Source organism: Triticum urartu, chromosome 5A, assembly GCF_056163025.1.
Source record: "Triticum urartu cultivar PI428250 chromosome 5A, HENAU_Tu73, whole genome shotgun sequence".
Classification (NCBI taxonomy): domain Eukaryota; kingdom Viridiplantae; phylum Streptophyta; class Magnoliopsida; order Poales; family Poaceae; genus Triticum; species Triticum urartu.
In genome coordinates, this window is record NC_141877.1 from 618640356 (window position 1) to 618653991 (window position 13636).

The 13636-nt window shown below is 48.5% G+C and overlaps 1 pseudogene; it reads right to left on the reverse strand.

Annotated features, from left to right (window-relative positions):
- Nucleotides 1-5543: 5543 nt before the first annotated feature.
- LOC125506233 (SKP1-like protein 1 pseudogene) lies at nt 5544-6680 on the reverse strand (annotated as a pseudogene).
- Between the last annotated feature and the right edge of the window lie 6956 nt (nt 6681-13636).

A 13636-nucleotide genomic window follows, 5' to 3' on the forward strand; every position in this document is an offset into this window, starting at 1 on the left:
TAATAAAGAATGTGATCATCTCGGGAGTACGACGGTCATAATACCCCTAAAGAAGAAAAAAACAGTTGTATTCCTAGATCTTTTACAGTTCTGAAAGTAGACTAAAGAATACTAAGACGGTGTTTAAAGTGACAAACAGAAGAAAGTATTAACAGAATAAACCCAAATGATAAAGTTTAAAGATACCCCATTTTTGGTGAAGATGAAGTAATTTGGGGGAGCATGTTGTATGACCTATACAACACCTGTCGTTAGCTCTATAAGGGAGGAATGAGTAAACATGGATCTTGTGACAAAGGTCCCTGTAAAACCTATTGCCTCTTCGAAATGAAAGACTATAGAATTAATTTTGCCTCTTGGCAATGGCAGAGAAACAACAGCCCCATATGAAAGAAGTACCAGTACCTGACCTATTGTGTACCTTGCCATGAGTTTAGCAAGGGGGTACGATAGTGATCTAGGAGTGGATCACTGGACATCGGTCATAGTTATCCTTATTTACCTAAGAGGACTAAGGAAATATTTCTCGGTTATGGAGGTGATAAAGAGTTCGTCGTAAAGAGTTACGTCGATGTAAGCTTTTACACCGATCCGGATGACTCTGAGTATCAATCTGGATGCATATTGAAAGTGGGAGCAATTAGCTAGAGTAGTTCCGTGTAGAGGATTGTAGACATAGAAATTTGCAAAATACATATGGATTTGAATGTGTCAGACCCATTGACTAAAACTCTCTCTCAAGCAAAACATGATCACACCTTAGTACTCTTTGGGTGTTAATCACATGGCGATGTGAACTAGATTATTGGCTCTAGTGCAAGTGGGAGGCTGAAGAAAATATGCCCTGGAGGCAATAATAAAGTTGTTATTTATATTTCCTTATATCATGATAAATGTTTATTATTTATGCTAGAATTGTATTAAGTGGAAACTTGATACATGTGTGGATACATAGACAAAACACAGTGTCCCTAGTAAGCCTCTACTAGACTAGCTCGTTAATCAAAGATGGTTAAGTTTCCTAGCCATAGACATGTGTTGTCATTTGATGAACGGGATCACATCATTAGGAGAATGATCTGATGGACAAGACCCATCCGTTAGCTTAGCATAATGATCGTAAAGTTTTATTGCTATTGCTTTCTTCATGACTTATACATATTCCTTTGACTATGAGATTATGCAACTCCCAGATACCGGAGGAATGCCTTGTGTGCTATCAAACGTCACAACGTAACTGGGTGATTATAAAGATGCTCTACAGGTATCTCCAAAGGTGTTTGTTTGGTTGGCATAGTTCAAGATTAGGATTTGTCACTCCGAGTATCTGAGAGGTATCTCCGGGCCCTCTCAGTAATGGACATCACTATAAGCCTTGCAAGCAATGTGACTAGTGAGTTAGTTACGGGAGGATAATTGCAAGCAATGTGACTAATGAGTTAGTTACAGGATGATGCATTATGGAACGAGTAAAGGGACTTGCCGGTAACGAGATTGAACTAGGTATGAAGATAACGACGATCGAATCTCGGGCAATTAACATACCGATGACAAAGGGAATAACGTATGTTGTTATTGCGGTTTGACCGATAATGATCTTCATGGAATATGTAGGAACCAATATGAGCATCCAGGTTCCGCTATTGGTTATTGACTGGAGATGTGTCTCGGTCATGTCTACATAGTTCTTGAACCCGTAGGGTCCGCACGCTTAACGTTCGATGATGATTTATATTATGAGTTATGTGTTTTGGTGACCGAAGTTTGTTCGAAGTCCCGGATGAGATCACGGATATGACGAGTAGTCTCGAAATGGTCGAGAGGCAAAGATTGATATATTGGGAGGTAGCATACGGACACCGGAAGGGTTCCGGAGTGTTTCAGGTACATACCGGAAGGGTTACCGGAACCCCCGGGGAAAGATATGAGCCATAGGAGGGAGGCTAACCAGCCCACAAGGGGCTGGTGCACCCCCCACAAGGGAGGAGGCCGAATTGGTTTAGGGAAGGGGGCGCCACCCCCCCCTTTCCTGTTGGGGAACGTAGCATGCAATTTCAAAAAAATTCCTGCGATAATGCAAGATCTATTTAGGAGATGCATAGCAATGAGAGGGGGAGAGTGTGTCTACATACCCTCATAGACCGAAAGCGGAAGCGTTAGGTTAACACGGTTGATGTAGTCGAACGTCTTCGCGATCCAGCCACTACTGCAGGATACTGCTAACGCGACACTACGATCAGAGACCCTTCGATAAAACTGTGTGCGATGTAATAATCGCAAACGGTGGTATAAAAAACTCATAAAAAAGGTGCAAAACGTTTGCGATGGAGGATGCATCAAACACGGTTCAGATTTTAGTTGCGTGTGCGATGCAGGGCACACGTTTTAGTTCAGTTAACTGTTTGCGATGAGGAGGAACAAAAGAAACGGGCAGCCATATGAAGGTGTGTGCGATATACATCATACAGTTCACTCGGATGTACTATTTGTGATTAGGCAACACAAAAGAAACGGTCAGTCAGATCAAGGTGTGTGCGATATACGGCATGCGGTTCACTCGGATGAACTGTTTGCGTTGAGACAAGAGAATAGAAACGGTTAAATATATTAAGATGTGTGTGATACGCGGCAAACATGTCTGTAATTAGAAATATGTGCGAAGACCGATAATAACACAGACGATTGCTTCTAATAAGATATATGTGATATGCTCTGTCTACACAACATATAAAGGAGGTAGGGACCACGACACAATGTACGAGGTTCACTGCCGCCACTGTTCCCCACTCCTAACCCTAGTCCGATCGAGAGGGAGGCGCTGAAGCGATGGGAAGCTCCACCGCCACCACTCACGCACTCTCTGCCATCACCGCCGTAGCTATCCACCATGACCACTTCGGCGGGTTCATCCACCTATGGAAAAGGTAAACCACCACAAACCACCGTAAACTCTAAGCCTACCCGATCCAAAGTGCTATCAGCCCTTAAATCTTCTATTTTCTTGTTTTTGAGGAATATATAGATAGAACATGGTGAGCCATTCTTTTCTTTTGTTCACGCGAAGACAGTGTGTTTTGTTTAGTTCCACTGTTAAAAATTATTACGACCGAATGATGCAACCATAGTCAGTGAGCAAACACTTAAATGATAGCACAATGACCTTTTCTTAACGTGTATGGACATTATTGTAAAATCAATGAATTCTTAGCCAACTAAGCACTAATTGTTCCTTTTTTACCAATATTTATTGAGTCTCGATAACTGCCACACGTGTGGTGTATCGGGTAGTTGTGTCACATGCCTCGTGTGGCATGAACAACAACCAGCCCACACACCTACGTGTGGGCAAAACAACTAATGCCCACACACATCTTTTTTTCCCTCTTGAATCCTCTCGCACGCGTGCGTGTGGGCGAAGTTGATAACGCCCACACGCCCGTATGTTAGGCCTCGTACCTTTCTGGCCCCGCACGCGACACGTGACGCCCACCGCGCGCCCGCAGTTGCCATGGTCCAGACCCTCGTCCATGTTCGTTTATCTGCAGTTGCCATGTCGCTAAACTACGGTTGCCATGTCGAACAACTGCAGTTGCCATTGTTGCTCAACTGCAGTTGCCATGTATGGTCTGATCTAATGTAGTTGCCATGATTTCATAACTTTAGGAGTTGCCACATACTAACACTAGGCAATTGAGAGAGTTGCCATGTGCTCACAAGCATGCTAGGGCAGTTGCCATGTAAAAAAGGAAGAGTTGCCATCTGCTTACGTGCACGTTAGGGCAGTTGCCATGTACGAGTACGTTGGGCAGTTGCCATGTACCATGCAAAAACACATGGCAACTCGGTAAAAGACAGTTGCCATCTGTTTACGTGCACACTAGGCAGTTGCCGTGTACCCTGCAAAAACACATGGCAACTCGGGTAAAAAAAGAGAGTTGCCACCTGCTTATAAAGCACACTAGAGGCAGTTGCCATGTGCGCTGCAAAAACACATGGCAACTAGCAGCTTACGTGCGGGAAAGAAGACGGGCGTGTGGACGAGATGGCAAATGCCCACACACCAGCCCTTATGCGTGACTGAAAACTGGTGTGTGGGTGAACTACTAAACGCCCACACACCGGCCCCTCCGTGTGGTAAAACAGATGTGTGGGCGAACTATGTCACACACACCACACACACGCTTTGTCCTACGTGGCACAGAAAATTAGCTAGATTGTGTCAAATGCATATAGTACTGGACGGTGATAGATGCGTGTGGTCGAGATGGTCAACGTCCACACGTATGGGTGGACGTTAACATTTCCGTACTTATTTACTCTTTTCTCCTATGATTATCCATCGAGAGGATCCAATGCAAAGGACTACTGATGAGAAACAAGCATGTATCTAGAAAATCAAACTAAACCAAACATGTCCACGACCAATCACTCCTCCAAATCACCTCAACCACTCTCTAGTTGCCATGAAGAAAATAATTGCCATTGAATGGACTGTATAATCGTGTTTCCTTGTCTTTTTGGAACCAAACAAGGAATAGTATATACTTGTTGTGACATAAAACTATCCAAAATTGGTTTTCCTAAAAATCCTCCACAAACTGGTTTTCTAAAATCTCATGTATAATCATTGATACCCAAACAACCACTAAAGACAAAGAAAGCGCACAAAAACTCCACTCCAGCTCGTGGGGGTAGTGTCAACTAAAAAGTGCGCCCGCTCCGCACGACGAACAAATGATGCTGCTGCGTGTTAACAATCCAACGGTCACTAAATTTGACTTGAAGCCAAATGAAAATAATGTGGACAGATCTTTAGCAAATATGTAGATATAAAATCAAAAACAATAAGGCTATTTCAAGATAGACAAAAATATCTCAAATCACATGCGTAAATCAGAAGCTAAGGATGATGTTACCAATCAAAACATCCACTTGACAAATAACAATCCAGTTTCACAAGTACCACCATAGGTTTCTTCTTGCATAATACGAAGTCTAAAAAAGAAAGACAAATAGTAAGCAGTAATTCAACGAAACAGTGTCTAGCTAGGTGCTACTCTTTTTCTACTCAAAAGCCCACTGGTTCTCCCTGCGGATCTCCGCCTCCTCCTCGCGTGTGAATTCATTCTTGATGTTGAAAGTCTTGAGGATCTCCTCCGGAGTCTTTCCCTTGATACCCAAACAACCACTAAAGACAAAGAAAGCGCACAAAAACTCCACTCCAGCTCTTGGGCATAGTGTCAGCTAAACCGCAGGCCCGCTCCGCATGACAAACAAATGATGCCGCTCCGCACGACGAGCAAATGATGCCGCTGCGCGTTAACGATCCAACGCTGCCAAATGAAAATCATGTCTGACAAATTTTGACATATCTTTACTTCTTTAGCAAATATGTAGATATAAAATCGGAAACAATAAGGCTATTTCAAGATAGCCAAAAATATTTGAAATCACACGCATAAATCAGCTAAGGATGATATTACCAATCAAAATATCCACTTGACAAATAACAATTCAGTTTGACAAGTACCACGATAGGTTTCTTCTTGCATAATACGAAGTCTAAAAAAGAAAGACAAATAGTAAGCAGTAATTCAACGAAACAGTGCCTAGCTAGGTGTTACTTTTTTTTCTACTCAAAAGCCCACTGGTTCTCCTTGCGGATCTCCGCCTCCTCCTCCGGTGTGAAGTCATTCTTAATGTTGAAAGTCTTGCGGATCTCCTCCGGAGTCTTGCCCTTGATCATGTCTGCAACAGTCTGGCAAGTAAGGTCGAGCAATCCCTTGATGTTGAGGTAGTTTGCAGCCAGGATGAGGTCGAAGAGGGTGTTCTGGTCGACCTTGATGAACTCGGCGTCAAAGCTCTTGAGGTCCTCGGTGGGGGCGGCTGCTGCAGTAGAGGTGGAGGAGCTGGCGTCGACGGCGGCGCCGGAGTCAGCCGGTTTGGGGCTGGCCTGGACGTGCTTCTTGCAGTACTCGATGACCTTTGGAGAGGATCTTGGAGTCGACGTTGGGGAGCGGGATGCCGTTGTCGGCGCAGTCGTCCTCTATCATGTGGCGGATGGTCTACGACTCCATGGCGACCGCCTCCTCGACCTGAAATTCCTCACTGTCGAAGCTCTTGAGCGTGATCATCTTCTTCTCGCCTTCCTCGGCCGCCATCGATCGGAGGATTGGGAGGCGAAACGAAACCCTGGTTAGTAGCGAAAAGACGCGGCGGCGGAAGAGCGAACGAAAGACACAGGAGCTTCTTTGCGTACGTGTTGGGCTAGGGTGGGGAACCGGGAGGATTTATTGGGGCGGTGAGGCGGGGTCTAGGTTAGACTCGGGGTCGTACTCGTGTCGTATTCATATTCGCCAGGGGGACGACTCGAGTAGGGGCCGGCCTCCTCTAGTAGTTTCCGTTTCCATCTTCGCTAGGGATCGAGTAGATCACGGAGTCAGCCCGTCGGACGGAGCTGCGTGGTCACCTTCGGTGAAGGAGCAGAGGCAGTCCGCGGCAGCCGCACGAGCGAAAGGACGAGCACCAGCGTCTCTAGGTCGCCTTCGCGGTTGCCCGCTCCATCGCCGCGCGTGGAGGAGCACCGAGTTCGCTCGTCATCGTCTTGCCCGGCCTCGTATGGCGTCCGTCGGCTAGACGTACGCTTGAGTCCCTCGTTGGCCGTGACCGTGAGTGCCTCTTCTCCCTCCCGTCTCAGGTCAATTTAGTGTTGCTCGCTTTCTTGCTGCTGCTGCTGCTTTAACCAATCAATTTTAGGTCAACCAATCAATTTTGATTTGTGTCTTCTTCTTCAGGGTACATTACAGATTTTCCAAAGTTTCCATCTCACCAGAATTTCGCCATTTCAACTAAATTTGCGATGCTTCTATTTAGTTTTGCTGCTACTGTAATCAATCATTTTTTATCTGCTATGCTTGTGTTTTCTTCAGGGTACATTACACATTTCCTAATTTGGCATGTTTTCAAAGAACTAAATTTGCCTTCTCACCTAAATTTGCCTTGTGAACTAAATTCACAATGTGTTTCGGACAACTAAATCCTAGAAAAAATCTTAAATTATCCATGTAATTATTACTGATTCCCAAAGTTGTCATGTTCCCAAACATACAAATATGATCTATAATTCACGAAAAAATATGAAAAATAACAGAATCATGTGTGGAGATCATTATAATCATGTTTTACTACCCATGGCAAACTTTTTTTTGCGAAATTACCCATGGCAAACTTAAAAGTATTTCTAAATTTTCCACATGGCAAATTCATAACATTTTTTGTCTCCCATACGTGTGGCAAATTTAGATCTTTTTGCAACACTCCCATGGCAAGCTTTAGTATTTTTTTTTTCTCTCACTTAACCATGGCAAATTTACTTTATGGGTCATGGCAAATTTGCTTTCTAAAACATTGCAAATTTAGTTTATGGACAATGGCAAATATTTTAACTTCATAGTTACCATTGTAGTAGACAAATAATTGCCCTCATGTTTTGTAAAAAAAATCAGTCAGCCAACTTGTTGTAGTCTTTTCAATATAAATAATATATTGTATTCCACTAATAATCGACCAGCTTCCTTAAGCATATAACTTAAGTATATTCCAACAAGTGATAATTACATGATAATCATGTAAAGTAATTTCATGCATAAATAGATGTATAATTTCATAATAAGGTATTCCAAATATTAGTAATTTCTAGTAATTTGAATATAGTTACAGGACACATAATTCCAACGGTACATGCCCAAGTGCTTTCTTTTCTCTACAAAAGGAAAAAAGAAAAACAAATGGCCACAATATTCTTAGTATGCATGAGGTGTTAGCATTAATCTTGTCATATTGATTGTATTTGCATGGAGTGAGTCATCTAGTCGTGTGTATGTGTAGTCAGCCGAATCATTAGCTAGTGAGTTATCTAATCAATGGTTGCATGCATGGATTAGTTAGTGGGGTACCGAGTCGTGTGCATGTTGGAGTGATTCCAGGGTAGTTAGCTTAGTGTGTGGGTTCGTGAGGTAGTGGCCGAGTGTGCCGGTCAGCCTAGTTTGTGCGTGCGTGAGTTAGTGGATGGGCATGGCCTAGTCTCTTGTGTATAAGTATCACTTGAGTTAATAAGAAAAGATGTAGCCACAGCTGACCAAGAGAAAGGTGTCTTTTGGCAAAGCTATTGCCTCCTTCTTCCTTGGTCCATGCGTGGGTGTGTGTGTGTTTCCTGAAAGTTTCTTCCATGGTATGTGTTTGAGAGAAACCACAAGAGAGAAGGTTGAGCTGTGAGAGACAGCTAAGAAGAAGAAGAAGGCGTTGCGAGAAGGCGGCGCCAACATGAGGGGTCCGTATGGAGGGGGGGCAAGATAGATTCAATTGAGGAGAAGGTTCAGCAATCTCCTAAGTTACTAAGCTCCCTATAGGAATGAAGCCTTTTGGTGTATCGAGCTAGTTTTTGCAGTCATCGCCCCACATATTAGGGAGGGCCTATTCACACGTGAACGTAGCACTCTTATTTTTTGAAATGGATGATATATCCTTGGCCTCTACATCTGGACGATGCATGTAGCCATTTTATTAATTATTCATAAAGACCTTATAAAGTAATACATCAGTATGTCTGAAGCCACCACCTTGACAACACTCTTGTCAGTACTCCTATCCCCTTAATGGAGGGGTGCCAAATGTCCGACCCTAATACCAAATGGACATCGCGTCAAAGCCTAACATCTAAACCTGGATGCCCCAACCATGCCACGATGCCGGAATGGGTCACACACCGGTCTGGCGCACCCTCAGAGGACGCCACCACTGTCAACCACTGATCCATCTCCAGAGCATGTACTGACACACTAACCTTGTCTGGCCTGCCATCGACGCCACCATGGTATCAGACAACGCCACCATCTTGTGCGTGTCCATCCACACGCGCCCATCGTCGAAACTCTACATCACCATGCCGCCGTGATCTGCCGTCGGCCTTGTAGTAGATGTAACACCACTCCTCCTCTTGTCACCTCCAGCCATCCAGCCATCACTTGCTCCAAAACGATGCCCATGGGAGGGAAAGCGATACTGAGAATGCCACCATCGTTCTATCCGGGAGACCTAGATCTAGCCCCCCCCCCCCCCCGAGCATCCCTGAGCCTGATGACGCAAACTGCAACGACGATGCTTGACAAGGAAACGACATCAAAGACGCTGCCATCGTCTGTAATGACCGTAGTCAGCGCAATTTTCATCGGCAGTTGCGCCACCAGGCGTGTGCCGCCGACGACGTTGGTCCCTTCAACCGAAGAAACTCCAAAACGATGCCCTAAAGAGGGACTACGACGTAAAAGCACCGCCAGCGCTCAATCCCAAGGAGATCTAGGGTTTCCCTTGGATTTGCCTGCGCTGTCAAGGACTAAACAAGGGTGGAATCCCGCAGATCCACCCAATTGTCGATGTGTCGCACCCGCCACCGTGCCCACCGCGACCCGAAGATCAAGCCCACGCCTCGGCCCAGATCCGGCCGCGCCGCCGCCGCCCCTGGCGACCGCTACGCCCCAGACCTTGAAGCCGCCTGCCGCGGAGGTACGGGATCGCCGAAGCCTCGCCACCACCCATCATGACGCCCGGCCGCACGCCACACGCCAGCCCGGGGGCGCCGGCCCGCGCCAGCCCCTCACGAGCGGGAGGGTCCCGAGTCCCCACTACCACCTTCGACGGCAAGGCTTCGCTTGACAGCGCCATCGGGCGGCAACGAGGGAGGAGGACGAGAAGAGGGGGAGGCGGGCCGACAGGATCTGGGGGCCTCCCGGTCGCCACGCGGGGGACGACTCGGGAGCGGGCAAACATAGCACTCTTACACTGATTTGTAGATAAATCTTTAAATTTTGAACATTTACATTCATGAATATTTCTAGAATTTGGAGCTTCTTTTGGAATCCAGTAATATTTTATAAATTCATGAACATTTTTCAAGTTCGAGAACATTTTTGAATTTTCGAAATTCACAAACATTATCTAATCGGTGAATATTTTCTAAATCTGTGAACATTTTCTTCAAATCCATAAACATACTTCAAATTCACAAACATTTTTATATATTTTTAGTTCGTTAAAATTTTTTATAGTTTGGCACATCTTAAATATTCTCTCTATCTTTTTTTAATGTTCCTTTCTCTTTGCTTTTTTCCTCGACTTCTTCACATGGGCCTAGGCCCAATAGGGCAACTAGCCAGCCAACCAAAGTGAGCATAGGGCGTGCGCATTTGGTCCTCCTTCGACGCGGTGTGCACGGAATAGGACCTCTCTCACATCTGGGTTATTTCATTGAGAGGGAGGGGAGAACTGGTTTTCTGCTTCGTGCTTTTGTTATGGGGTGGCTCCACCTTGCTAGTTTTGCATCGAGCGGTCTGGCCACCACTTTCTCCGTCTTTCCTGTTAGGCTCCCTAGACAATGGATTCGTAGTAGAAGAACGAGGGCGTGCTAGGAAAGAGCTAGAACCGGATGGCAAGTTAAGGGTGTGAGGCGACCGGTTTTGAAGTTGGAGGTTGAATCTTAAACTGAGTGTCAAGTTGAGGGCTATAATTTTCCGCAAAAAAATAAAAAAATTGAGGGCTATAATGTGGACCAAAGGCGACTCGACCGGCGCGCTGTGCCCAAAACCCCATCCCCAATCGATCTGAGCAGAACCCCATCCCCAATCGATTTCCCCGACGGCGGCACCTGACGCGATGTGGGCGTGCCGATCGTTTCTCCGTCGACCCAACCCCCTGAGCATCCCTCGTACCCTCCGACCAGCTATCCACCGTCAGGACGCAAACCAGAGGACGACGGTTCATGGCAAGAACCATCTGACCGCATCACCACGGAGGCACGTCTCGGACGCCGCCAACAGGGATCCGCATCACCCGGCCGCGGCGACGACGACGACGAGGCGGCATCTGTACGTGGTGCTGGATGACCACAAGCACGAGTACGGCATCTACAAGCTGGACGTCGGCGGCGATCTGGACGGCGACCACGACGTCGGCTCCGACCCTGATTCTGCCCGCCGTCTTCCCGATCCCGCCGTCATCCGCGTGGAAGTGCCAACCGCCATAGAAGATCTAGCCGCACGGTTCGCCGCCCTGGGCAGCTGCATCATCACCACGGGCTCCAGCCCAAACACTTACGGCCTAAGGGAAGAGCACTACGGCGTCACCTTGGTCTACGACACCGACACGGCGGCGCTCTCGGTCGCGTGCAACGTCCCCAAAGGCCTGCGTGACGGCTTCCGCGAGGCCGTGGCCGCCGGGGGCAGGCTGTACGCGTTCGAGGACGTGACGGAGCTGCACGACGAACGCGGCTGGGAGATCGAGCCCCTTCGGCCCTGCCCGGGAGGCATGCACTGCATGACCACGGACCGCGGCCGGGACGCCGACGAGAGCCGGTGGTGCTGGCTGCCTTTCTCCGGCTCCTCGCGGTGCTTCTGGAGCGCCGACCCTGAGTCGCCCCCCTTCTTCCCCGAGGCGATGGTGGCGCACGCGGAGGCCGGGCGCGCCATCTTCGTGTCCGCAAGCGCGTTTCACAACGACGTCCGGACCTTCTCCTACGACACGGCGAGAGACGACTGGACGCGCTGCGGCGGCTGGGCGTTGCCGTTCGTAGGCCGCGCCGGCTACGACGCCGAGCTGGACGCCTGGGTCGGGCTCCACCGTAAGGGCTACGACACGGACGGGCACCTCTGTGTCTGCCGCGTTCCAGTTCCGACGAGCGACCTCGACCGGACCCCGCAACCGCAGTGGAAGGTCGGCGGGGAGAAGGTGCTCCTCGAGCACCCGGACTGGAGGCACGTCGACGCCAAGCTCGTGCACATGGCCGAGCGCGGCCAGCACTGCCTCGTCGAGCGCCTGCGACGCGAGGGGACCGACGAGAAGGAGAGCCTGCCCGACGGCGACGAGTGTCTGCTAGTGGTGACCACGTTTCAAGTCAAGTACGGCGACGACGGGGAGCTCGTCACGAGCGCGGACCGCCGGTACGCCCGCACTTACAAGGTGTCGCGGTACCGTGATGACTTTGAGGTTGCAGCCTTCTGGATATGACTCGTTCCAAATTTCGTTGATTAGTCGGCCGCTTTAGATGGTTGATCAGTCGTTGATTAGTAGCAGTGTCGTTGAAAAGCTGGTGGAATTGCGAGGTTAAACTCTGCACGCCGGCCGCTTTCAGTGTCACGTTCTAGCTGTCGGCAGTTTTCGTTTTCAACTGTTAAAAGTTTGAATCTTGATGCAAGCTAGCTCGGACTATGACGTGCCGAGCAAGGATGTGAAGACATCCCTCAACGCGGCAAACCTGAAGAACAAGCCATGTTTAGTTTTGTAACATGAGGGCATCTTCAACGCCGATCCGTAAATTTGCTCTCGCACCCGTCCGCAGACAGGGGAGATCAATCCGCGACACTGATTTTGGAGGACGCCGTCCTATGCTGTCTGCATACATTTCAACGACTATTTGAACTAACCGAACGAAATTCGTGAAAACATGGCGGAATTCATATAAACCGAACAAAATTTTCATTACATTTTGAGCATTTTTTATATAAACCGGACGAAAATCATTACTTTTTAAATTTTATACAAACCGGACTAAAACCTACTCTAAACCTAATATAAATGATCGTCGGCGCCCTTCCCCCATGCCCGGTCATGAGCCTCGAGAACAGAAGCTCCGGCTATTGCCTTCGCCTTCTCTAGGTCCACCACGGCGCACTCCAACTCCGCCTTCATAACCTCCATCTCCGGAGCCCCGGAAAGTGAAGATGTCCACCTCCACGTCGCCGCCAAGCGACTAATCAGTCGTCGATGTTCAGCCCACCAAGCTTGGTTTCAACAGGAGAGGAGGAGCGGTGGCCTTCTTGGGACCCATACGGCGGTGACCTACCATGCACTACTCTTCCTCGCTGCAGGCGGTGCCCGTAGACATGTTGGCTTCGTGGTAGTGGCGACGGGGCGCGGCCTTGGCGGGGTCGGGCATGTCCTCCCCGTCATCACTCTTGCCCCACACCTTGTCTGCAGCCTCGTTGAACTCCTTGTAGATGGCCTTAAGTTCCGCCTAATGCCGGCAATAACGCCAGCGAGCGAGGCAGATCTCGTGGGAGGAGCGGTGGGACTCGAGCAGCCTCGCATGCCCCGCCATGTCCACGTCCGGCCCGATCACCCTGCTGGCGGCGAGCTGCTCCTCCGCCTGCTAATGCTCTTCGAGGAGCCGGAGGTTGTCGACCTGCGCCTCACGGAACTGCTGCTCCCCGCTTCTCCCGCACCGTGTCCATGTAATGGGCATGGGCCTCACTGATGATCATGCTGCAATGCACCAGCGAGGGTGGCGCCATCTTGTCCTCCGCCACGTCCTCCATGGTGACGACGGCGACCTCGGCCTGCGTGCCGGCGAACTTGCCTATTTGTTCAGAGAACAAGCACCCCCGACACCCCTAAGATAGACCCAGAGGTCGGCTGCTTCCCGGTGAGCCGGCGACTGTTGCACCTGCACCTCCCGCGCCTCTTTCTTCCCAAATAGAAATCGACTAGCCCTAGTTTAATTTTCAGGCGTGCAGCTAAACTGGTTTTCTATACATTCATGACAATTCATGTTGATAGGACCGTGATCGAGGGAATAAACCTCGCTATA